Here is a 23,980-nt window from a genome sequence, read left to right as displayed (position 1 = left end):
CAGAGCCCATGTAATGCAGAACTTTCTCCTTAGGCTAAAAGCATCATTTACAGGATTCAAGCTTGGATCGTAGAATTTTGTGTCGGACTTGGGAATCAAAGTTCTTAATGGTCAAACAGACTGGTCCTTTGCTAGGAACAGTTCTCCTACATATGTTTTCCCTGTGGACCATTCAGGGAGCAGTAGCTGGTTAAGGATAAGATAATCTTGAATGTCAGGATAAACAGTCTCATTTATCATATTTGGGCAATGACCAGGACCTTCAGCTCATATCATGTAAGGTCCAATTCAGTGTTTGTTCAAATGGTTGTTTATACTAATTTTTGTTGCTTTCTCATAAAGAAAAAGAAAGTGTAATTAAAAAAAATAGTTAAGTGCTCTAAGATCCCTTTGGTATATTTACATTTTTGACTAGAGTAGACCTAAAAGTGCTAAATAAATATTGATGATGTTTATCAGTCTTCAAAGTTTCAAAATAATTTAAGGCTTCTGAGTTTCATATCCATTTGATCCTGACAAAATGCTACTTAACTGAATAAACCATCTTAAATGTGCTTAAAACAAAAGACCTCTAAGTCCCTTTAGACTTCAAATGGTTCCTATGAAACACTTGGGGTGGGGGGGGGGGACAAATGCAAAAGAATCAGAAACACAAGGATTAAATTTCCCTTGATATCCACCTAAGTTATAAAATTAAGAAACAGTGATTGGCGAAACAGTTTGGAAATTTGGTAATATTTGTTAGGCATTCAAGATGTTTTTCAGAACTTAAAACAGGTGGGTTTTCCATTCTCATAAAAAATATAATAAATATACACACATGTGGAATGAAAATGTATAGGTGTGTATGTGTGTGTATGTGTACATATGTGTATGTATATTCATTTATTTTCCTTATTTTACAATTTCAAGGGCAAATTTTGCACCTCAATTTTCCCCCTCTGGGGAACTCAATAAACATTATGTAATCCCATTAATTTAAACCATAGGTCAATTAATTCTCTGTTAAAATTGTTTAATATGGAAAAAATGTCATTACTCACCCAGCTACTGCTCTCTTGTAGCACCTGGAGGCTCATCTACAACCGTTTGCTTCTTTAGGAAATGAAGCCCTTTTGTGGCAAATATGGGGGAATTATTGCGAGCTATGTCCCATGATCTATGCTATAGGTTGTTGCTGTGGTTCTTCAGATCCCCCCTTTTGTACATAGCTTTCAGTCATTCTCTTTTTCTTCAGCTTTTTTGAGATATAATTGACATATAATATTGTGTAAGTTTAAGGTGTATGCTGTGATGATTTGATACACGTGTATGTTGGTTCGTTAATACATGCATTTTTACACGTATAAGGTTAGTTAATATACCCTTCCCCTCACATAATTGCCTTTTTATTGTTATTATGGTGACAACTTTAAAACCGTTCTCACAGCAACTTCCATGGATACAACACAGCATTGTTAACTACAGTCTCCATGTAGAATGCCCTCAAGATCCATCCGTGTTGTTGCAAACGGCAGGATCTCCATTCTATACAATCTTACATTTTCTATATCTGTTCATCTGCCAGCGGACGCTTAGATTGTTTCCATGCCTTGGCTATTGTAAATAGTGCTGCAGTGAACGTGGGAATGCAGATATCCCTTCCTGAGAGTGATTTCCTTTCCTTAGGATAGATAACCAGAAGTGGGATCGCTGAATTACACGGTGGTTCTATTTTTAATTTTTTGAGGAGCCTCCATACTGTTTTCCACTGTAGCAGTACCAATTTCAGCTGCCACCGACAGAGCACCCATAACACACTTTTGCTCCATATCCTAACAAACATTTGCTATCTCCTGCCTGACCCATTCTGGAGGCAGTTTTCCCAAACTCTAAGATGTATTAAAGTGCAGTTTGCATAATTGTCATTACAATTTTACCAATTTTATTTGCCATTTTATGGCAAAAGGTTAAATTCTAAGAAATGAGTGTGTTCTCAATTACAGTTGTTTATTGCGATGGGAAGAGACTACTTTCTATTATCCCACCGAAATCGTATTACTTATACGTACTTACTCATACTCTCCCTAGACGTGAGCTTTTTGAAAGAAGGGTCTGTGACGTTGACTTCCTATTCTTGGACCAAACACAGCATCTGGCACATAATGGACACTTAAAACAAATGTTGAGTAAAAGAAAAAAATGGATCAATAAGTGCTATCTTTGTGCTCTACTTTTTTTATGAGCAAAAATAGAAAAACATCACACTCTAGCGATTTCCAAATTGAATATGCATCTATAATTTTTTCCATATATCAGATCCGTATAATTAAACATTTACTCAACTATCTTCACTTGCCACCTGCAGTAAGCATGTCCCAAACTGAACACATTATTTTTCCTCCGTTACGTTGTCTGCCATCTGCTTAAACCACTTCAGCATTGTCAGTGTGATGTGCGTGTTAGTTTTCATCCACACCCCAGAGGTAGTCAGTTGGCCCTAATCTAGAAAATACTCCCAGGGTGAGTCTTGGCATTTAATTAAAAGATATGGTTGCTTCAAGTGATTCAACTCTCTTTGTTTCCCAACAAGATCAGAGGTTTTGTTAACTAGCATAATGGATGTTAAAAAAGAGATTTTATTTATGAAATTAGTGGTATTCAAGTCATTTAAATGAGCTGGAAAATATTTTTAAGAAGCTAAAGAGAGGTCTGTGCCTCTAGGAATAGTCCTCTTGGCTTAAATCCAAGAACTAACCAGAAGATTCTGGGACAACTCCCTCCAAATAGATGGTTAGCTAAATCCTGCTGCTAGAACATTAGCACTTTTGCCTCCAGTGAACATTTTATGCAAGCTGTTGTAGGGTTCCCCAAAAGGACAGACAGCCAGACTTGTTTACAATTACGGAACAGGTTGGATGTCTGTTTTTTGAGTCAGATTGCTAATACAGTAGTGCCCTCTCCTCCGCGGTTTTGCTTTCTGCAGTTTCAGTTACCGTCAGTCAACTGCGATCCAGAAGCGGATGGTTCTCCTTCCCACATATATCAGAAGGTCGGTAGTAACCTAAACTACCTCACAAAGCCTACATCATTCACTTCACATCATCTCATCATGTGGGCACTTTATCATGTCACATCATCACAAGGAAAAGGATGAGGAAAGTACTATTAGATACTTTCAGAGAAAAAGAGACCAGATTCACAAAGCTTGTATCACAGTATATTGTGGTAATTGTTCCATTTATGATTAGTTGCTGTTGTTAATCTCTTACTGTTCCTAATTTATATATTCAACTTTATCATATAAATATATGTATGCAGAGAAAAAGAAACATACTATACATAGGATTTGATACTATATGATTTCAGGCATCTATTGAGGGTCTTAAAACATATCCCCAAGGATAAGGGGTCATTACTATAAATCCCTATGTCTGTGACAGCATTTGCTTCCTTTCTAACCTGAGACCAAGATTGAGTGAAGGACGTCTGTAGTCCCCACCTACAAATACTTACCAAAGTAACCTAGTATAACTGCAAAACGTGCAACATTCTACTTCTATATTCCTTAGCACAGGAAGGAAACCTCTGTTCAGGTTGTCGAAGCCAGAAATTTAGAAACTACTGTATGATTCCTTTTACCTAGCCCCATACATGATTTAGCACTGGGTCCTATGTATTGTGAATTTATTCATTTTTCTTTGGTCTTAAAAAACTCCCTTAGTTCAGGCTCCCACGATTCTCACGTTGGTTAGGACAACTGTGTCCTACCTGGTGTCTTGGTGACAATCTTCCTTTACGTTTTATAAACCATGCCAGAATGATCATTCTAAATTGAATTGTAATAATGGTGTTTTACATCTTAGTTTAACCTTCTCAGCTGCTTCCCAGGATCCTCGGGATAATGTCCTAATGTACCTACCGATAGGGTGATGGAGTTCTCAAGAAAGACCCTATGATGTTGCCATTGTGTTGCCTTTAGGAAAGTCACAGAGGCATGAAATAGTACAGCGTTTCAGTAGAACTTTAAAATCTTCTCTGGTGTTTGAGGGCAAAGTGAAGGTATTGGAGCGATTCAAGATGAGAGACTGGTGGTGGCCACAGCATGAAAAACCTTTCATAGATCAGCTGATGCTTGGGCTGAAGTGTCTTTAGGTGTGTTTGTTTGGTATTTTTAATTAAGAATTTTCAGCATCCACTCTATGAAGACAGCATAAAATTAAACAAAAGTTTTATAGGTTTTCAACAAATATTACAAGTCTCCCTTTTCTTCTTTTGTTATTGACTGTAATTGGCATTCAAGATTATATTAGTTTTAAATGTACAGTGTAATGATTCGGTAATTGTATATATGGTGGCACGATCACCATGGTAAGTCTGGTTAGCATCCATCACCATACATGGTTATAATTTTTTTTCTCATGATGATAACTGATTTCAAGATCCACTCTTCTGGCTACTTTTAAATATGCAATATAGTATTATTAACTATAGTCTCTGTGCTGTACATTAATTACATCCCTATGGCTTATTATTTTATAACAGGAAGTTTGTACTTTTTGACTTCTTTACAATTTTCATTCTTAATTCAATCGTTGCACTTCTTGAAAAGACAGATTACAAATAAGTAATTGGGTTGTTGTTAGTGTCCACTCAATGACTTCCACCTATTAAATGATTTGCCTTTTACTATGGATGTTTTGGTGTAATGGTCTTAGTTCAAGAATGACCTTACAACTTTCTTATGACCTTAAATGAGAAGTCATTGTTCATTCTCATCCTCTTCTTGCTGTTAATAGTAAGTTTAGCTGTCAGAAACCCAGAAGAAGACCCTATGATTTTTACCATGTGATCTTCACTGACATATCAAAGTGTAATAGGAGACAAAATTTGAGAAGTTTCCCTGGCTCATAATAAAAGAGGAAAAAGAAGAGGAGGGGGAGGAGCATAAGGAGGAAGATGAAGAAATAAGGCCATTTAGCATTTTAAATTGCTCTGTTTATTTGGTTTTTAGCTTACTCTGAAGTTTCTCTGTGAAATCTTCATTTAGCAATTCCAAGGCCTACATAGCATTGTCATTGTGGCGGAACAGAGTAATGCCAAGACATTGCCAGATCTAATCCCCTATGTGTCGTGACATCAGGAGTGCTGTTGACCTACATGTGCACAAGTGCTTTTGTATGTAAGACAATTATTGACAATTTGTTATATAAAAATAGTTGTGAAAAGAATATGTATAGGAGAAAGTGGAGACAGTGCAGTAAGGTATGGCTTCCCTTATGTAAGCTTTCTCATATCATCACGGATAGAAAAGCAATACTTCCAGAATTTAGAGTAGACAATTTGATATAAAAAAAAAAAAAAAAAAAAAACTATGACAAAGGCATCAGGGTGGCTCAGTCAGTTAAGTGTCTGACTATTGGTTTCAGCTCAGGTCATGATCTCATGGTTTGTGAGTGCAAGCCCCATGTTGGGCTCTGTGCTGACGGCACGGAGCCTGCTTGGGATTCTCTCTCCTTCTCTCTTTGCCCCTACCCCATTTGTGCTTTCTGTCTCTGTCTCTCTCTCTCTCAAAATAAATAAATAAACTTAAAAAATTAAATGAAAAACAAAAACTAAGACAAAATCACGGTACAGGTGAGAATTGGGTCTGGGTTCAGATAATTGAGTACACAGATGTTTGAAGCAAAATTATAAAAATAGAGAAAATCAGGTTGCAGAAATGCACTTTTATTGTGACTTGCTTATAAATTAAAAGCCTGCTCATCTTTCTTGTGTAGTGTAGACTGAAATGACATTCTTCTACAACTTGTAGATAAGTAAACCTAAAATGCGTTAATTTATTCACTCACCATGTGTTGTCCAAGTGATAGCTGTGTTTGTTCTCTCTGTAAATCTAAGTCTCCTTTTGTCTTTGTTAGTAATTCTTCTTTTTTTCTTTTCCACTTAAATTGTTCTACCTAATTATTGAATCCTACTGGCAACTCTGCTTTGAAGATGGCAGGCTCTGGCCCAAGGCCACAACACCGAGGAGACCAAGCCAGGATGTGAACTCAGAGCTCATGACTCCTGTGTGCTGCCCTTCCCTCCACACTCTGACAAGATTTCCACTCAGACTTTGGGAGATACAATTTTAAATCAGGTTTCAATTACCACCCCCCTCAAAAAGTTTAAATCTAATACTAGTACAGTAGATGATATTTACAACTATAATGTTTTTCTTAATGTTTATTTGTTTATTTATTTTGAGAGAGAGAGAGAGCACGTGTGTGGGGGAGGAGCTGAGAGAGAGGGAGAGACAGAATCCCAAGCAGGCTCCACACCATCAGTGCAGAGCCGAAACAGGGCTCTATCTTAGGAACCGTGAGATCATGACCTGAGTCAAAATCAGGAGTCAGACGCTTAACCGACTGAGCTACCGAGGCACCCCAATATTTACACATAAAATCGGAAAACAAGGTAGAAAGTAGTGGGTAACATGACATAGATAAGGACCAAATCCTACGAGTATCCCTAGATGAGACAGTATGGAATGGCTTTAGGGATGGGGTAACATTGTGATGACACCATTGCAGAAAGATGGAACGGGCCTAAACCCTAGGTAGGCAAGGGGTCCATCTATGATGTTAGAGAGGGTATCAAAGAGTATAGAGATTTTGTTTGTTTATTTGTTTGCATAAGTTTTGGTCCACCAAAAGTCCTTACTGTTTTTCATAAATCTCAATGTACTTATTAACTTCTTTTAAAATGTAACTAAAAATCATAATGATTTGGTGTTAAAAGGGGATATCTCATCGCATGCTTAAATTAAAATATGGTTTGTGTTTGTTTGTTTGGACGGGTGCATATAAAACTATATCCCTGGGGATAGAACTGGGTGTCCAGAGGACTCTTACTTTTACTTCATACATTTCTCTTTTTGAATATCTGCTTATTAGTTTTCTTTTGGTTCAGAATAATGGAATGCACAATGTATCGGACATCTTCTTTTTCCATCTGCAAATGCATCCACCAGCTTTTCCCACCTGCTCTGGTTCCCTGTCCATACTGCTTATGGCTGTGCAGAATGTTGAGTGCTCCAAGTTCTCTGTTTCTAGTTGAGTTTGCTCAGTGGGAGGTACCAAGAGGAGGTCAGACAGTGAGAGGACAGAGAGACTGAGATGTTTATTCCCTGGCCTCCCCACTCTCTTCCCCTCCACGTACCCAAGGGCCCTTTGTTGGTTCTATCCTCCTACTAAAGACAACGGCTGCCAGGTGGCCCTCTACACAGAGACCCCCCACTTCCTCATCTCGATACTTCAGGGCTTAAGGGTAGCAGTGGCTCCCAAGGGTGCTAGGCTGGAGACCCACATTCTATTGCTGGTTTCTCTACACTCTGCTTACACCTTTGTAATTAGTCTCTTTACTAAAATCTCTGCAAATCACTTATCATGAGCATCATTTGTTTTTTGCCCTGGATGCTGACCAAAATAAAACCCAAAACAAAAGCAAACAAGCAATAAACCAAAGCAATAAAGTATTAAGATAACTTAATTATATACATTGGTCTTTATGTAGTTTCAAAACAATGAAATATTTGAAAAAAATATAAGTGAAGAAAACTTAGTTTAGTTAAGGACCATGCTATGGAAGGAAAGTAATAGTAAATATTTCATGAGTACAATCTTAAAGGTGAAGTATCTCTCTCTCTCTCCTTACTCATGCTGTTGCTGGGTTTCTGGGCCTGAAGGCAAAGCAGGCATGAACGAGGTCTCTCTGATGCAAGTCTTTATGCAGCATTGTGGGAGCACGCTGCAGAGATTTACAGAATCTCAGAGAGAGAAGGGGCCGTGGGGACTACACAGTACAGCAAAAAATGCTGCAGTTTGTCATACAGCCCTAGATTTAATTTGTGTGGCAACTGTTTATTTATTTGTTTTTAAATGTTTATTTATTCTTGAGAGAGGGTGCTAGCAGGGAAGGGGCGAAGAGAGAGGGGGACGGGGGATCTGAAGCAGGCTCCATGCTGACAGCAGAGAGCCTGATGTGGGGCTCAAACTCATGAACCAAATCCTGATATCATGACCTGAGCTGAAGTCAGACGCTTAACCGACCGAGCCACCCAGACACCCCTTATTTATTTACATTTCAATTTAAAAAATAATTTCCCTTTAGCGCAAGGTGAGCCCTGCTGACAGATATTTTACTTATTTTTATTTTTCTACAGAACATTTTTTATTTATTTTTATTTTTTAAAGTTTATTTATTTATTTTGAAAGAGAGAGAGAGAGCATGAGCAGTGCACATCCCTACATGGGGCTCAATCCCACGAACCATGAGATCGTGACCTGAGCGGAAATCAAGAGTTGGACACTTAACCAACTGAGCCACCCTGCCCCCCCCATAGAGGGTTTCCTTAATTGAAGTAGAGCTAACATACAGTATTATATTAGTTTTGGATGTACCATAGAATGATCCAACAATTGAATACATTGCCCAGTGTTCATCACGATAAATATACTCTTAATCCCCTTTAATCTACTTCACCCATCCCCCTACCCACTGTCCCTAAGGCAACTACCAGTTTGTCTCTGTATGTAAGACCCTGTTATATTGCTTATGTCTTTTTTTCTTCATTTGTTCATTTGTTTTATTTCTTAAATCCCACGAGTAAAATATATGGTGGTGTTTGTCTTTCTCTGTCCGCTTTATTTCACTTAATATAATACTTTCTAAGTTCATCCATGTTATTGCAGATGACAAGATCTCATTCTTTTATATGGCTTAGTAATATTCAATTATGTGTGTGTGTATGTGTGTATATACATATACACCACTTGTATGGGAATTTTTAATAAAGATAATAAGTTACTGTCTAAAAAGATTTATTTAATTGTAAGTACAGAAAACATGACTCTTTGAGACATAGCCCTCACGCATTACCTAGAATCTGAAATATACTATATATATGGTTATAGGCACAAGCAATAATTCTACTTTTCATAGTGAGTAAATCCAAATAATATAAGTAGTATAAGTATGAAAGAAATAAGTGAAGTTCTTTTTAAAAGGCAAAATAGAGAATTGCCCCTCTATTTCTCTTATTCCTACAAAAGATAAATGTCCAAAAGTGTGAACAGATCACAAACCCACACCCATACCCACATACCAAAATGTTTAAGATTTTTTTAAATTTTTTTTTCAACGTTTATTTATTTTTTGGGGGACAGAGAGAGACAGAGCATGAACGGGGGGAGGGGCAGAGAGAGAGGGAGACACAGAATCGGAAACAGGCTCCAGGCTCCGAGCCATCAGCCCAGAGCCTGACGCGGGGCTCGAACTCACGGACCGTGAGATCGTGACCTGGCTGAAGTCGGACGCTTAACCGACTGCGCCATCCAGGCGCCCCTTAAGATTTTTAAAGTTATATAAAATCATTTGAAAAAAATTAGAACTTTTTGTTTTAAAAATATAATTTTATAACTTATGAAATATAAAAAAAATCCAGCATCATCTTGACATAGCTATTGTTAACATGTTGAATAATTTTTCAAAAAAATATTTCCTACCTATGTACCCACCATACACACACACACACACACACACACACACACACACACACACACAATTGGAAATACTATACTATTTATTTGGTAGCTGAATAGTAATTCAAAGCATAAATTTAGATACTACTGATTTAAACAATCTCCTATTAGTAAATATATATTGTTTCCCAAATTTTGCACTTGGAAATAATCCTACGATGAATATATTTAAACAAATATATTGTTCTTGTCCTATGATTACTTCCTCATAAACTCCTAGATGATAATTGCTATATTCAGTTATATGTTTATAGCATACATATTGCATATATATATAGAAATATATAATGTATGTATATACATTATTATACATATTATATAATGTAACACATGATGATATGTACATAGTAAATATGTTCAGCAGAAATTTATCAGTTTATCCACAAAATAGTATACAAGAATGTTCATTTCTCCAAAACCTTATCAATACTAGGCATTATCATTCATTTAACTTTTGACAATCTGAGATTGATTTTAAAAATATTTACTGAGAACCTACTGGAGTGTAGTCTCTTTTCTAAGTTCTGAGAGTCAGCAATCATCCTATAGTCAATCTCTGCCTTCAGTGAGCTTACATTCTAGTAGAAAGAAACAGATAAAAACTAACAAATAGAAAATACATGTTATAGTATGTTGGGTAACACACACAGTTTTTTAGAAGTTAGTTTTGCTATGAAGAAAAATGAAATAAGGAATAGACAGTAGGGAGTAAAGGGTTAGTGGTGGGACTTTCACTAAAAACGGTATCCCACACACTTCTTTACGTATATTCTTTTTATTACTTATTACGTCCATATGTTTGTTGAGTCTTTCCTCTCGTTTGAGTTATCCTTTTATATTCACACCTATTTTTTGATTTGGATATTTTTTATTGAACACAGTGCCCAGTGTTCAAGAGTTCAAGAGTTATAGGATCGTTTCATGAGTTAAGTATGGCATAAATAATGCATATATAATGTTATATTATGTATTTATTAATTATAAAATTATCAAATATAATTAACATTAACTAATTTTAAGCCAATACTGTATTATTTATATCAGTGAGTATACTGTGCATATGATATATATTTCACTCCAATATACATTGCATCATTCATCATTGGTCTTTAAACTTCATGGTATTTTATATACATGTATATATGTTACATATATATGTGGACTACTGCCCATTTGGAGGAGAATTTACATCATTAAAATATTCAGTCTCCCATATGGTGATATAATGTATCCAGGTATATATTTATACTTGTCTTTTCTTGCCTTATATAAGATTTCAGATGGTTTTGTTTGTATTCAAATAGACTCTAAAAATAAGTCAATTTTAGGTATTTGTTGCTATTTTCCCCCAATTTTGTCTCCTGCGGATTACTATTGGTATGTTGATGTGTCTTTAATTGTTTTAGCTTACAGACTCTTTGAAGACCTGATGAAATCTCTCAAAACTTGTCCCAGTAAAATGCCTACGCACAATTTTGCATGCTATTTCAGACTTGGAGATCTTTTGAAGTCTACTTATAGACTTTTTATTTGTCCATTAACCCTTGGTTTAGATAATCTGTATTATAAGAAAGCCACTAAACTTTGCATTTATTTTTAAGTCAATCGTTTTTCTGAACTACCTAACATTTTATACTACTTCCCTAAATGGACTTTCTAGTGTTTTCCTAGTAGACAATGTATCACTTGAAAATAATAGTACATGGGGCACCTGGGTGGCTCAGTCAGTTAAACATCTGGCTTTGGCCCAAGTCATGATCATCTCACACAGCATGGGTTCGAGCCCCATGGGGTTCTCTACCATTAGCACAGAGCCCACTTCGGATCCTCTATCTCCCTCTTTCTCTCTGTCCCTCAGGCTCTCTCACTCTCTCTAGTCCAAATCTGCGTCCAAAGGGAGGAGAAGACCAATGTCTCAGCTTGAAGATCATTAGCAGGAAGAACTTTTTCTTACTCAGCCTTTTAGTCTATTTAAGCCTTTAACTGATTGGATGAGGCCCACCCAAATGGTGGGGGGGGGGGGGGGGCCAAGGGGCTTTTCTCAGTGAACCAATTCCAAATGCTTACCTCATCCAGAAACACCCTTACAGACACACGTAGAAACAACATTTAGCCAAATATCTGCGCACCATATGGTCTAGTCAAGTCAACATCTAATGCTAACAATTACTTTATCCAGTGTATTGTTACAATAACATATTTTATCATTACATATTATTTTACCATTTTATGTTTGTTAATTATTTATTATTAATGTATTTTTATCATTATAGATTATTTATTATTTATGTAGTTTTTTCAAGATTTTTTAATCCATATATGTAAAGTGGATTGTCATGGCTTTTTTTTCAACTTTCTTGGTCAAATATTATTTTCATTATTATTATACTTTTCAGTAATGGACTGGTAATATGTTTCCTTTTTTAAAAAAAATCTTTAAAAGTATAGCAAATATTTATTGTTGGAAATCTTGAAAAAAATTCATCCATAAAATAAATAAATGAAGGTAAGCTCTTTCTGAGGCATTAGCCTCATTTATTTACTATATCATTTATCAATTTTTTAACATTATCAATCCTTTTTATCTTATTATTTTTCCTAGCTTCTGATGTTATATACATCATCCACACTTTTTGCTGTTGTAAAAGCACTTAGCGTCTTTTCTTTTCTTACGAGTACATCTTTGACCACTTCTGTGAAGTCTAGATATGTAGCAGTAGTATTGTCATTTTGGTATAATTTAATATCTTTACACGTGTAATATATACATGTATATTTGCATATATATATAAATATATATGAAATTTTCATTTTCTCTTTGATTTAAAAAAGTTGATTTAGGAAAATCTTACTTTGTTTCCAGTTGGTTTTACTTGTAAGAGTGTGTTTATGCTTTATTAGTCTCCAAGTTTTTGTATTTCAGGACAACGAATATGGAGCATGCAATTTATAATTTTGTAGATTTATTGTAAAGATATTCTAGGAGCTAAAATTCAATTTCTCTTTGCAAATGTTTAATATATACATATATATATATATACATATATATATTTTAGTAATGTGTGTTTTCTATGATAGTTGCAGTATACCAAGTCAAGTTTATGAATTATGAAATTCAGTTTTTCAGTTTATATTTTGCCTCCTTTTCTGTCAAAGACCAAGCTTCTTACTATAATTGAAGTTTTGTCTAAATTTGTTGTTGGTGCTAACTTGTTTTATAATCACAAACTATATTGTCATTTGAACATTTACAGCTAGTATTTAGTCATTTTATATTTTATCTAAATTCAATTTTCTTTGATATGTAATAGTAGTCCTTTTTTTTTTTTTAATTTGAATTTACGCAGTATTTGTCCACTCCCTTTAAAAATATTCACTTACTGGGGATCCTGGGTGGTTCAGTGGATTAAGTGTCTGGCTCTTGGTTTCAGCTCAGGTCATGATCTCAGGGTAGTGAGATCGGGCCCATGTCAGGCTCCACACTGGGCATGGAACATCTTTGGATTCTTCCTCCCTCTCTCTCTGCCCCTTCCCAGGTTGCGTGCATACTCAAAGTTGTGCACATGCATGATCTGTTTCTCTCAAAATAAATAAATAAATAAATAAACAAATAAATAAACATTTCATTGTTGTAGTGCACTTGTCATATTTCTAACAATTTTTTTTAACCTAGCCAGACTCTTTAACTTTTGTAAAAGGAGTTTATAAATTCCACAAAGAAGCCAGAAGAGATGAAGGGTAAGAGACTCCTCATTTGAAAATGGGCACCAGGAATTTTTGGACCGCTGAGGCTTTCAAAACCATGAAGCAGTAAATTCTACACTTTGGCTTAAACAAATCTCAACTGTGTTTGTGAACTTAGAGTCAAATTTGTCTCACTGACACTCCAGATTGTTCTGACTAATGAAGCCTTACTTCTATCACCTTATGCTAAATTTCTGGCTATTTCTGCTGCCCGGCTGTTCCATCTCTTCTGTGCAAATCCTTTTCGTAACTCCAATGTTTCTATTGCTTTATATTATCTGAAAAAGTATAAAAACTTTGTTTTCATTCTGGTTGTGGATGCCTATATACTTAAAAATGTGAATCTCTATTTCTCTTCCAATGGAATGACTTGGTTTAGAATGAAATCACTGATCCTGGCTCATCAAATGAGCAGTGTGTGTGCTGTATTTCCCTCCTCCACATTCCATAATTTCCACATGTTGTAGAATAATCTTGACTTTTAGAGCCAGATTATTAGTATCGGTGTAATTGTTATATTACACACTTAGCATCTGTATTGTATCCATTTTAACAATTGTTTGGTCATCAACTCCCAAGTTTTGCTGTGCCTCTGGCCACTTCTCCTACAACCAGTTTTGCCCATATTTGAGCTCGTTATTTACATTCATTTCTCAGAAAGCTAGAATATTTTTCTAAATATTTTTTTTCAGGAAAGTTAACCGGTTATTCGGTTCTTATTCTATGAATATTTACAATCATGTGAAATTTGTTTTATAATTTGTATATCATATCGGTTAAGATCAGGTTTAACTACATCTAAGAGAAAAACAAGTAAACAATGGCTTTAAACACATTAAAATTTATTTCCATCTCATATAAAAGAAGTCTGGGCATAGGAATCCCAACCTGACCTGAAAGCTCCATGAATTTTGTTGGTGATTCACATTTTATGCTCTGCCATCCTGGGAGCATCCATCATACATGTGACCCAAGATAGCTGCCCAGGGAGCCTTAGGTCAGATCTCACGGCTCCTGAGTTCAGTTCATGAGTTCAAGCCCTGGTGGGTCACTGTGCTGACAGCTCAGAGCCTGGAACTTGCTTTGGATCTGTATCTCCCTCTCTCTCTCTGCCTCTCCCCCACTTGTGCTCTCTTTCTCTCTCTCTTCCCAAAATAAATTAACATTTAAAAAAAAGAAATTAAAAATATGGCTGCCCAAGTGTCAGCCATCAGACCCATTTTTTTTAATGTATATTTATTTTGAGACACACACACACATACACACACAGAATGTGAGCAGGGGAGAGGAAGAGGGAGAGAATCCCAAGCAGGTTCCATGCTGTCAGCACAGAGCTCAAGGTGGGACTCAATTCCACGAATGAGATTATGACCTGAGCCAAAATCAAGAGTCCATAGCTTAATGACTGAACCACTCAGGCACCCAGATCCATTTTCTAAGCAGAAGAATGGAGGAAAAGAGAGAGAGAGGAGAAAATGGAAGTTTACACACTTCCAGTCACATTTCTTTGGACCAATAGAAAGATAATAGCCACATAGACACACACAATTTCAAGGAAAGTTAAGAAATGTGCCTGACTAAAACTGAAGACTGAAATGGAAATTTGAAGGTACAGACAAATTCTGGTCACAAAACTGAGCATTATCTTTAATGAATATATGAAATGTTGGGGTTGCGAACATTTTTTTTCTAAAATCTCTGTTGATACTGCTCCACTGTCTCCTTGCTTTTCTTAGAGAAGTAATTACCTAGATTTTCCCCTTTGAAGGTAACATCTTAACTTCCCCTTCTCCACAATGGATGCTTGCTGAAACTGTTATTTATCTCTTAAATTACAAATAAATAAATAAATAAATAAATAAATAAAACATATATGTACATGTGTTTTTCTTTTATTCTTCATTAATTTACTTTGCATCAAGTAGTTCCTTTAAATGCTATAATTATAGGGACACCTAGGTGGCTCAGTCAGTTAAGCTTCTGACTTTGGCTCAGGTCATGATCTCAGCGCTCTAAGTTCCAGTCCCATGTTGGGCTATGTACTGACAGCTCAGAGCCTAGAGCCTGCTTCGGGTTCTGTGTCTCTGTCACTCTCTGTCCCTTGTGCTCTGTCTCTCATTCTCTCAAAAATAAACATTAAAAAAAATTCTCTTTAAAATTACAGTTATAGTCTTCCTTCCTCTAAAAAAAAGTTTTTTCTATTATTTCTTTGATTTTTGTTTCTTTTCCATTTATCATCTGGTATTTATCTTATAAATATATTGGGTTTCTTAGAGCTCCACTCTCAGAGACTTATCTTTCCTCCTTTTTCATTTTTGTTTACTTCTGAGAGACTCTCTTTATTTTCTAAGCCACTAATTGAGATGGACACTTACAAGACATCTCCTCATCTGTCTGAGATTTGTTTTAAAAATTTTAGAAATGGGGCGCCTGGGTGGCTCAGTCGGTTGAGCATCCGACTTTGGCCCAGATCATGATCTCATGGTTCGTGGGTTGGGGACCCGCGTGGGGCTTTCTGCTGACAGCTTGGAGCCTGGAGCCTGCTTCAGATTCTGTGTCTCCCTCTCTCTCTGCCCCTCCCCAGGTCATGCTCGCACTCTGTCTCTGTCAAAAATAAATTTAAAAAACAAATTTAGAAATGATGATTTTCCTCAGAAACAAGGGTTCTTAATCTCAGATTGTTCCATGTTGGTACATACAACGTTCTCAGATTTTGTTGTGAATATAAGATGGAAGACCTTTTGGGGCTTTTTTTCCTGTTTCATGAAGTAAGTCCATATCACAGGATTGCATTTGTATGGATTTTTCAGCACTATTTTCTCTTGGACTACTGAGTCTTTTCACATACCTGGTGATCTTTTTTTATGCATATTCTTAAACAGAAGATCTATGTTTGCCTAGAAATATGACTTGTGTTTATTTTCAGAGATTGTGTTTAAGTTTTATCCCCTGTGAAAGAGGAAAAGAATGTTGGTATTTTCTGTGGTTTGACTGTGCTAGATTGGGGATCCAGATGGCCACAGGCATAGGGAAGGATGCATTTCTCCTTTTCTAGCAGGTCCTGTCCAGCCACTAAAGCAGGTGACTGATTTCTGGCCCGCTCTAGCCTGTAAGGTGGCCAAGAATTAGTTTTGAATTGCATTTTCGAATGGAAAAGGGAAATATATTATGCAGCTAAGCCTTTAGGTAAATTCCTTACTACTTCAACAGACAGTTGTTTCTGCATTTGTAGTACATCAAGAGAGGTCTGAAAAAAAATCTGCTGTGACAAGTTACTTGAGTAGAAAGAACTTGGACAAATAGTACTCATCTCCAGATTATCTAAGCAGCTAAATCTTTCCTCCAGTCATTATCATTCCAAGATTAGATTTTTATTTTTCACATTTTTCAGTGAGAAATACTACCCACCTACCGAAAACATGGACCTCTCCTTTGCCTCTATCTGCTTGGTATTTTCCAACAATTTCTCAAAGATTCTCAGTCTTTCATGGAAATCTCAGTTTCCAATGCATTGATAGATATATTCTTATTTTTAGACTCCTTGTGTAACTTCAATATTTCAAGAGTGAGAAGTAAATGCATGAGCACAGATAACCATATTGAAACCAAAATCTGAAAATGTGGTTTTGAGCCAAACCATTGTGTAAAGGCCAATTTTCCAAACTACAAATATGGTTTAAATATTTCCACTGTTTACAGTATGTGCTTATGTGGAATTAAAAAAAATTATTTTGAAATGAATAAACTTGTTTTACTTTTTAATGTTGTAAGGTTTTTACATATACATGAGTATTATAAAGCTGAAAATATGCTAACTTTATCTAAAAGTACAATTTAAGGAGGTCTAAATTGACAAGCAATACTATTTCAATAATTTGGGCTTTGCATAACAGAATTATGTGGTTGATATTTTCCACATAGTTTATCTAAGCTCTCAAGTAAATGAGACACTAAAAGTATCAAAGGTCTGACAAACCTAAGGCCTGTGGGGCAAATTTTCACCTTTAATTAAATGTTAATATTTACTTGACAGATTAAAAACTATTTTTATCTGGTTAACTGGATTAACCATTTCATAATATGTTTGTCTTTCTTTTTTTCTCAAGAGAAAAAAGATATATTGAGTCCATACTCACAATTTTCTATCACAGACCACTGTATTGTGTAATATGCTTTTATAGAGGTAAGATCAGCCTGGCTATCCCCTCGGTAATCAGTGGATATACTGAAATTTTCCACATAAGGCCACCAGAATACTACTATATGCAATCATTGGGTGGTTCCATCTGGTTCTAATTAGCAATAAATGATGAGACTCTTTACTCTGGAATTTTTGAAAGATTAAAAATTATTTTTTTTATAGAAGATTCCTTGTGAAGAAATTAACCCATATTTTAAAAAGTACCACATATGGGGCACCTGGGTGGCTCAGTTGGTTGAGCGTCCAACTTCGGCTCGGGTCATGATCTCATAGTTCATGAGTTCGAGCCCTGCGTCGGGCTCTGTGCTGACAGCTCAGGCCCTGGAGCCTGCATCGGATCCTGTGTCTCCCTCTATCTCTGCTTCTCCCCTGCTTACACTCTGTCTCTCTCTCAAAAATAAATAAAGATTAAAAAAAATTGTTTTTAAATAAAAAGAACCACATAAAGTTTGCTGAGTTGCTAATGTAAAGTGAAAATAAACACTAAAGGATGTGGTACATAATTTGATTACCATGCCTTTCTCCCATTATTGATAATAGTAGTAGTGATGATGATGATAGAAGTTATTATGGTTCCCCTGTGTAGTGGAATTGTTTTCATCCAGCATCCATTCACCCTACATCCTTTAATACCTCTGGATTTTTGTTTGAGCACAGTGCCTTATCCTGCTTTTGCATCCCTGCTCTATTCTTACTCCACTTCTTCGACCCAGATAGATGTACAGGTTGAGTGGCCAAAGTCGAGGACATAGAATCAATTGCTGGTCCTATGATTTTTGTAGAGATGGCTGTAGATAGAAGTTGGCCAAATTACAGATTATCTAAAGGTTTTGCAGGAGCTACTAGGCAGAGGGTGACCCTCTTTCCAATGAATCCAGGACACCTAGAGCCGCAGATGGATCTGGATACCAGGAGGAGGAAGCTTGCCTGACAATGGAAACAGGAGGAAATAAAGCCAAGAGATGGAGAGAAAACAAGTTTGAGTGACATCACACTTGAACTTAAACTCTGAACCAAGTCTTTCCTGGGCCCTTCCTACTCAACAACTTCTCATTGTGTTTTCACAGTCATCTCGTCATTCTTCCTGCCTTGCTCACTCCTCTGAAGCTCCTGATTTGTTTGGAAGAGGCCAAACTGACTCTCACCGAGGCCATTGCATTTGCTGTTCCCTCTGCTTGAACTGCGCCCCACCCCCACTCCTTCCCCCCAGACCCTCAGCTATTCTCATCACTACCCCCTTCACTCTCTTCAGGCCTCTGCTCAAATATCCAACTCCTCGGAGAAGTCCTATCGGTCACTCTTCTAAATATGTACTTTCTATCACTCTCTCTACCCTTCATCTGCCTGTTTGCTCACAGAAACCAACCACATCTGCCACTATCTATGATGGCTGGTTCCTCTGTGTAACTTCTCCGCCTCTTCCACAAGTGTCTGAGCGTCACACGAGCGGTAGATTGGCCTGCTTCTTCACCGCTGTATCCCGGTATCAAAAACATGCCTATTGCATAGTGGGCCCCAGCAACTATTTGCCGAATGAAGGAATAAATGAATCAATAAGTCCCGTTGTTATTGTTACTTTGGCTTCACCCAGGAGTAAACTTCCTGTCACAGTCAAAGTGTTGTAACAATTAGAATATCATTATGCTAGTTATCATGATACAGACATGAATCCCTAAATGGTTAAGTAAAAAGTAAATGGAGTAAGAGATTTAAAAGTCATATTCTGCCTGACTCCAGGGCTCTTAGAAACTAGTCTCTACTGCTTTCAAAATTGCTAAGTTCAGCCAGGAGGGCTTAAAAAGTATTTCTCTCCTGATTATGTCCATGTTTTCTTCTTTTAATGGATAATAATTTAACAAAAATTTCACGTTTTATATTCAGCGATGAAGACTAATAGCTAATAAACTCTTGGCAAACACAGCTTCTATTAGAAATATACTTTAGTTAACAGAATTATTGGACTATTATACTTTCAAAATTCATAGTAAGTTACATGCAGTAGACATATGCTTAGTATGAACACACATCCAGATTTTGCCTGAGACAGTCTTGATTTATTTATTTTTTGTTGTCCTGTCATAACAATGAATATCTGCCCCTTTTCCTATCAACACATCATATATATATATACATATATATATGTGTATATATATGTATATATGTATTCTGTATATACATATATATATTCCATTTTTCCATATATATATGGAATATATATATTTGTTTTCCTCCCTGGAGTTAGTTCACTGTAACCTTCTGAACAACCTATTGCTGTTTTCCTGAGTGTCTGGAATTATCATGCTGTCTCATTCATACAACAGAAATATACTATGTTTCTGAAGCATGCTAGCAATTCCTACAGATAGAATATTCATAGTAAAATAGGCAAGTATGTAAATACATAATGGCAGTTCACATGAAAAGGACTATGAAGGAAGAGGAAGCGATATCTCAAACTTGTTCACTTTTTTCCATTTTTACAGCTGGCATTCTTTTCCTTAGCACCATCATCTTTCACTGGGACCATTGCCATAAATTCCTTAGTTCCCCACTTCCTCCCTTCTCCCCCTCCAATCTGTTAGCACACTGCACCAAGATGAGCATTTAAAACACAAACTGGATCTCATCCTCCAGTTGTGAAAATGAAATGAATGTCTAAGCCCAGGTGCTCTAGAAAATAGAACCTAGTACAAAAGCTATGCATTAAGACTATACAGAGGAGTCTAATGCCAGGAAATCCAGAATGAAGGACAAGGGCAGTGAGGCAAGAAAGGAAAGAGCAGAAATGGCGGGGGGGGGGGGGGGCGGGGCAGGGGGGATTATATCTGACTTCTGGTCAGTCCCAGGTATCATGTTGTGTGACTACTGAGTCTCATGGGACCATCTCCCAAGGGGCCCTGTGCACTATTATATTTTGGGACTGGTGGGTTAGGGAAGGGGGGAAGACTTTGTCTTCTGTCCCTTTCTATTGGTCCAAGTTTCATTCCTCATCCTCAGCACTTCATCTCTCCCACATTTTTAGGTTGGGCAAGCATAGGAGCCTCATGGGTCTTGAAACAATCATATCTCAGCAGCCACAGAGAGAGGAACCCTGGGGCTGGAGGGGAGAAATGGAATAACCAGGCATGAGGTAAGTGCAGTCAGTTTGCCCCAGAGAAATTGGTTTTACAAGGACCAGGCCTAGAGTGGAATGGTGGTCAAGAGCCTCAGAGACAATAAGGTTGAGAGGATTTAAAATGGTACAAAAGAGGTATCTGATAGGATAAGTTAACATTGAGTATCTACAAACTGAAAGTACCTGGTAAATGTTACTGGTCTATTATTTATAGTTATTATGGATGAAACATTTGAAACAAGTGAGTGATGATTATAAATACATTATAAATTCCACTTGGTAGACATATGGAGATTTCTTGTGCTTATTGGTTTTGACTGAGCATACACTTTGTGCAACATGGTGCCTGGGACCAGCAAACATAGTGGTGAACAATTAGGTGTGGCTTCTATATTCATGCCAAGACAGAGCCAAACAGGAATCAAATACATTATGAATTAAATCATGCCTATGGTGGGTGCTCTTGAGTAGCTTGTTTGGTTAAGCTTCATACTCTGGATTTCAGCTCAGGTCATGATCTCACAGTCATGGGATTGAGCCTTGTGTTGGGCTCCATACTGAGCATGGAACCTGTTTGGACTCTCTCTCTCTCTCTCTCTCTGCTCCTTCTTCTCTCACTCAGTCACTAACTAACTAACTAACTAAATAAATAAACATTAAGAAAAATTTTAAATCATGCCTGTGATGGAGAAATAAAGGGCCTTCTACGAGCCTATAACAGAAGGATATAACCCAGTTAGGGAGGAGGTGGTCAAGAAGGCCAGACAAGTGACAATTTAGTCAAGAGGAAGAGCATCGTGGGCAGAAGTGGTGTCATAGGTGTGAAGGTTACTTGCGTGTGTCAACTTGGGTAGGCCATGGCACCCAGTTTTTGGCCAAACACTAGTCTAGATGTTACTGTCAAGGCATTTTTAGATCAGATTAACATTTAAATCAGTGAACTTTGAGTAAAGTAGATTAATTTACATAATGTGGATGGGCCTCATCCAGGCGGCTGAAGGTGTGAGAGAAAAGGCTAAGGTCTCTTGAGAAGGAATTCGTCCTCCAAAAGACTTTCACACTGGAAGATTCAATGTCAACTCTTCTGTGGGTCTCCAGCCTGCTGGTTGCCTTGCAGATTACAGACTTTCCAGATCCCACAATTATGTGAGTCAATTCTTTCAAACAAAGTGCTCTCTCTCTCCTTGTTTGTACATACACACACTTCCTGTTGGTTCAGTTTCTCTGGAAAACTCTGGGTAATATAACAAAGCAAAGGCCCTGAGGCCACGAGAGAACATGGCTTCTTCAAGGCCCTGAGAAAAGACACTGTGGTAGAGTGAGGAGCAGGTGGCAGGGAGGCAAGAGCCAGATATTCAGGACCATAATTCAGGATCTTTGTTGTGAATGCAGTGGAAAACCATTCAATGATTTTAATCCAGCTAGATTAGAAACATTTTACTTTGAAAAATGGAGACCAACATAATAATATGGATAAAAGTTACATGATCCTGAATTAGGATAGGGCCAAAAGAGAGGGAGAGAGAGAGGAGTCAATTAACATTTCCTTACCTGTCCCCTTTGTGGTTATCCTGTATGTGCAGCTCTTCTAGAACACTCCAGAATACCTGCAGCAGTTGCTAGTGAATTCTTGAATTCTGGGGCAAAGTATTCCTCTGCCTAACCTGCACCTGTAGCCTTGGGAAAGGGTTGTAGATGAGGACAACTTCTTATAGGCCAGAGAAGTAAGCTACAATTCAAATTCATGTTCCCAATTTTTAAATTATATTTTGTTTAATTTTTTCAGGCTTCAAAAATTTTAATATTTTACTTAAAAGTTCTCAGACATCTTACAAAAACCCAGAGATCTTTCTCTAGATGTGCCTTAAAAGCAGTATAAGTTAAAAGTGATATTAGTATACTCCTGAGTTTCTTTCTCTTTTCCCTTTGACTTGGTGTGCTCAAAGCATAGTTGTAAGTTTCTGTAACAATTGAAGCTTGCGCTCTCCCCCGCTCACATGCGTTCTCTCTCTCTCTCTCAAAAATAAATAAACATTTAAAAATTTTAAAAAGGCGGGGCGCCCAGGTGGCTCAGTCAGTTAAGCATCGGAATTTGATCAGGTCATGATCTCACAATTTGTGGGTTTGAGCCCTGCTTTCGTTTCTGTGTCTTCCTCTCTCTCTGCCTCTCTCTCTCTCTCTCTCCCTCTCTCAAAAATAAACATTTAAAAGTTTTTTAATAAAAAATAAAATAAAAAATTGAAGCATCCAATTAATGCTTAGATATAACTCCCAATGAAACTAGAAACAGCCAACTTTTAATTTTCTAGGTATGTGGATCTTATGCTAAGAAAGTCACCAGTTCTTAATGGAGTCTTCAAATCTGCCCTATAGCCTATTACATTTTTCTAGTACTCTTATTCTTTCCCATAACTCACAATATTTTATATCTTGTTTTTCCCTTAAAATCTCCTACCTCCTTTCCCCAGCAACCCCACCCCCAACCCAACTCCCATATTTTATGGTGGAAACAGAAGCAATCAAAAAGGAAGCTCTTCCCATGGTCATCTAAACTCTACTTGGCTTTCCCCACCACAGCCTTTCCTTTCTCCTCTATTTAATGAAGGAAGTGTTCCCTCATCTTTTCAAGTTTAAGCTCTCAAATGTTCTTATTAACTTTTAACTTATTAACTTACTAACTTTTCTTTTGTCTTCCCTAAGATTCTATCTCTTTGGTTATCCCTCTTCTTCGTGTACATTTAACTTCTCCCTCTCCCCTGGGTTGTCTACCAGCATAAAAAGAACACTTGGTAATTCCCATGCAAGATGGAAGAAAAGGAGGAAGAGAAGGCAGTCTCCTGTTTTAGTTCTTTGTCCAGCCACCCCCTCTTCTCTCTTCTCTCCTTCAAATAATAATACCCTTTGTAGTTTGGACACCATCTCTCCATACTTAGGGTCCTAATGAAATTCATTCATTCATTCTTGATCCAGTCATCAAATATTTACTTTTTGAGAAGCTAATACTGTGTTTTCAGTCTTAAAATGGGACAAGACCTTTGTGATAAGGTGTGTAGTCAAGCCAGTTCTGTAGTTGAGGATTAGGAATAAAATCACAAACATTAAACACAGTCTCCAATATCAGGTGCTTCTGTAATAAATACTGTAGGCTCCAGCTACCTTACTTCTTTGTCCCATTTCTTAACGGTGAGAGTGCTAACTTTTGGTTCTCTCAAAGCATCCGAAATGCCTGAAATCTAGCCATTATCACCAAGTCTTATGAAGGATTTTTTTAAGGTAGGGATTGCCCTACACCAAGCCAGCTGGCTCTAACATCTGTATAATAATTATTACCTGATTGAGTTAACACTTGGATGTGAT

General features: G+C 37.0%; 1 long non-coding RNA gene across 1 annotated transcript in view; it reads right to left on the bottom strand.

The window, feature by feature from the left end:
• Positions 1–21,836, bottom strand: part of LOC121037752 (uncharacterized) — a 79,662-nt gene extending 57,826 nt beyond the window's left edge. The window contains exons 1-3 of the long non-coding RNA XR_005793955.1: positions 21,590–21,836; positions 2,056–2,151; positions 1,044–1,237 (exon numbers count right to left, since the gene is read on the bottom strand). This is a non-coding gene — a long non-coding RNA (uncharacterized LOC121037752). The remainder of the gene's footprint in view (positions 1–1,043; positions 1,238–2,055; positions 2,152–21,589) is intronic.
• Between the last annotated feature and the right edge of the window lie 2,144 nt (positions 21,837–23,980).

Source organism: Herpailurus yagouaroundi, unplaced genomic scaffold (genome assembly GCF_014898765.1).
Source record: "Herpailurus yagouaroundi ecotype Mexico unplaced genomic scaffold, PumYag 28, whole genome shotgun sequence".
NCBI lineage: Eukaryota > Metazoa > Chordata > Mammalia > Carnivora > Felidae > Herpailurus > Herpailurus yagouaroundi.
The sequence above is the reverse complement of the archived record's forward strand: the minus strand, read 5'-3'. Positions and strand labels throughout refer to the sequence as shown.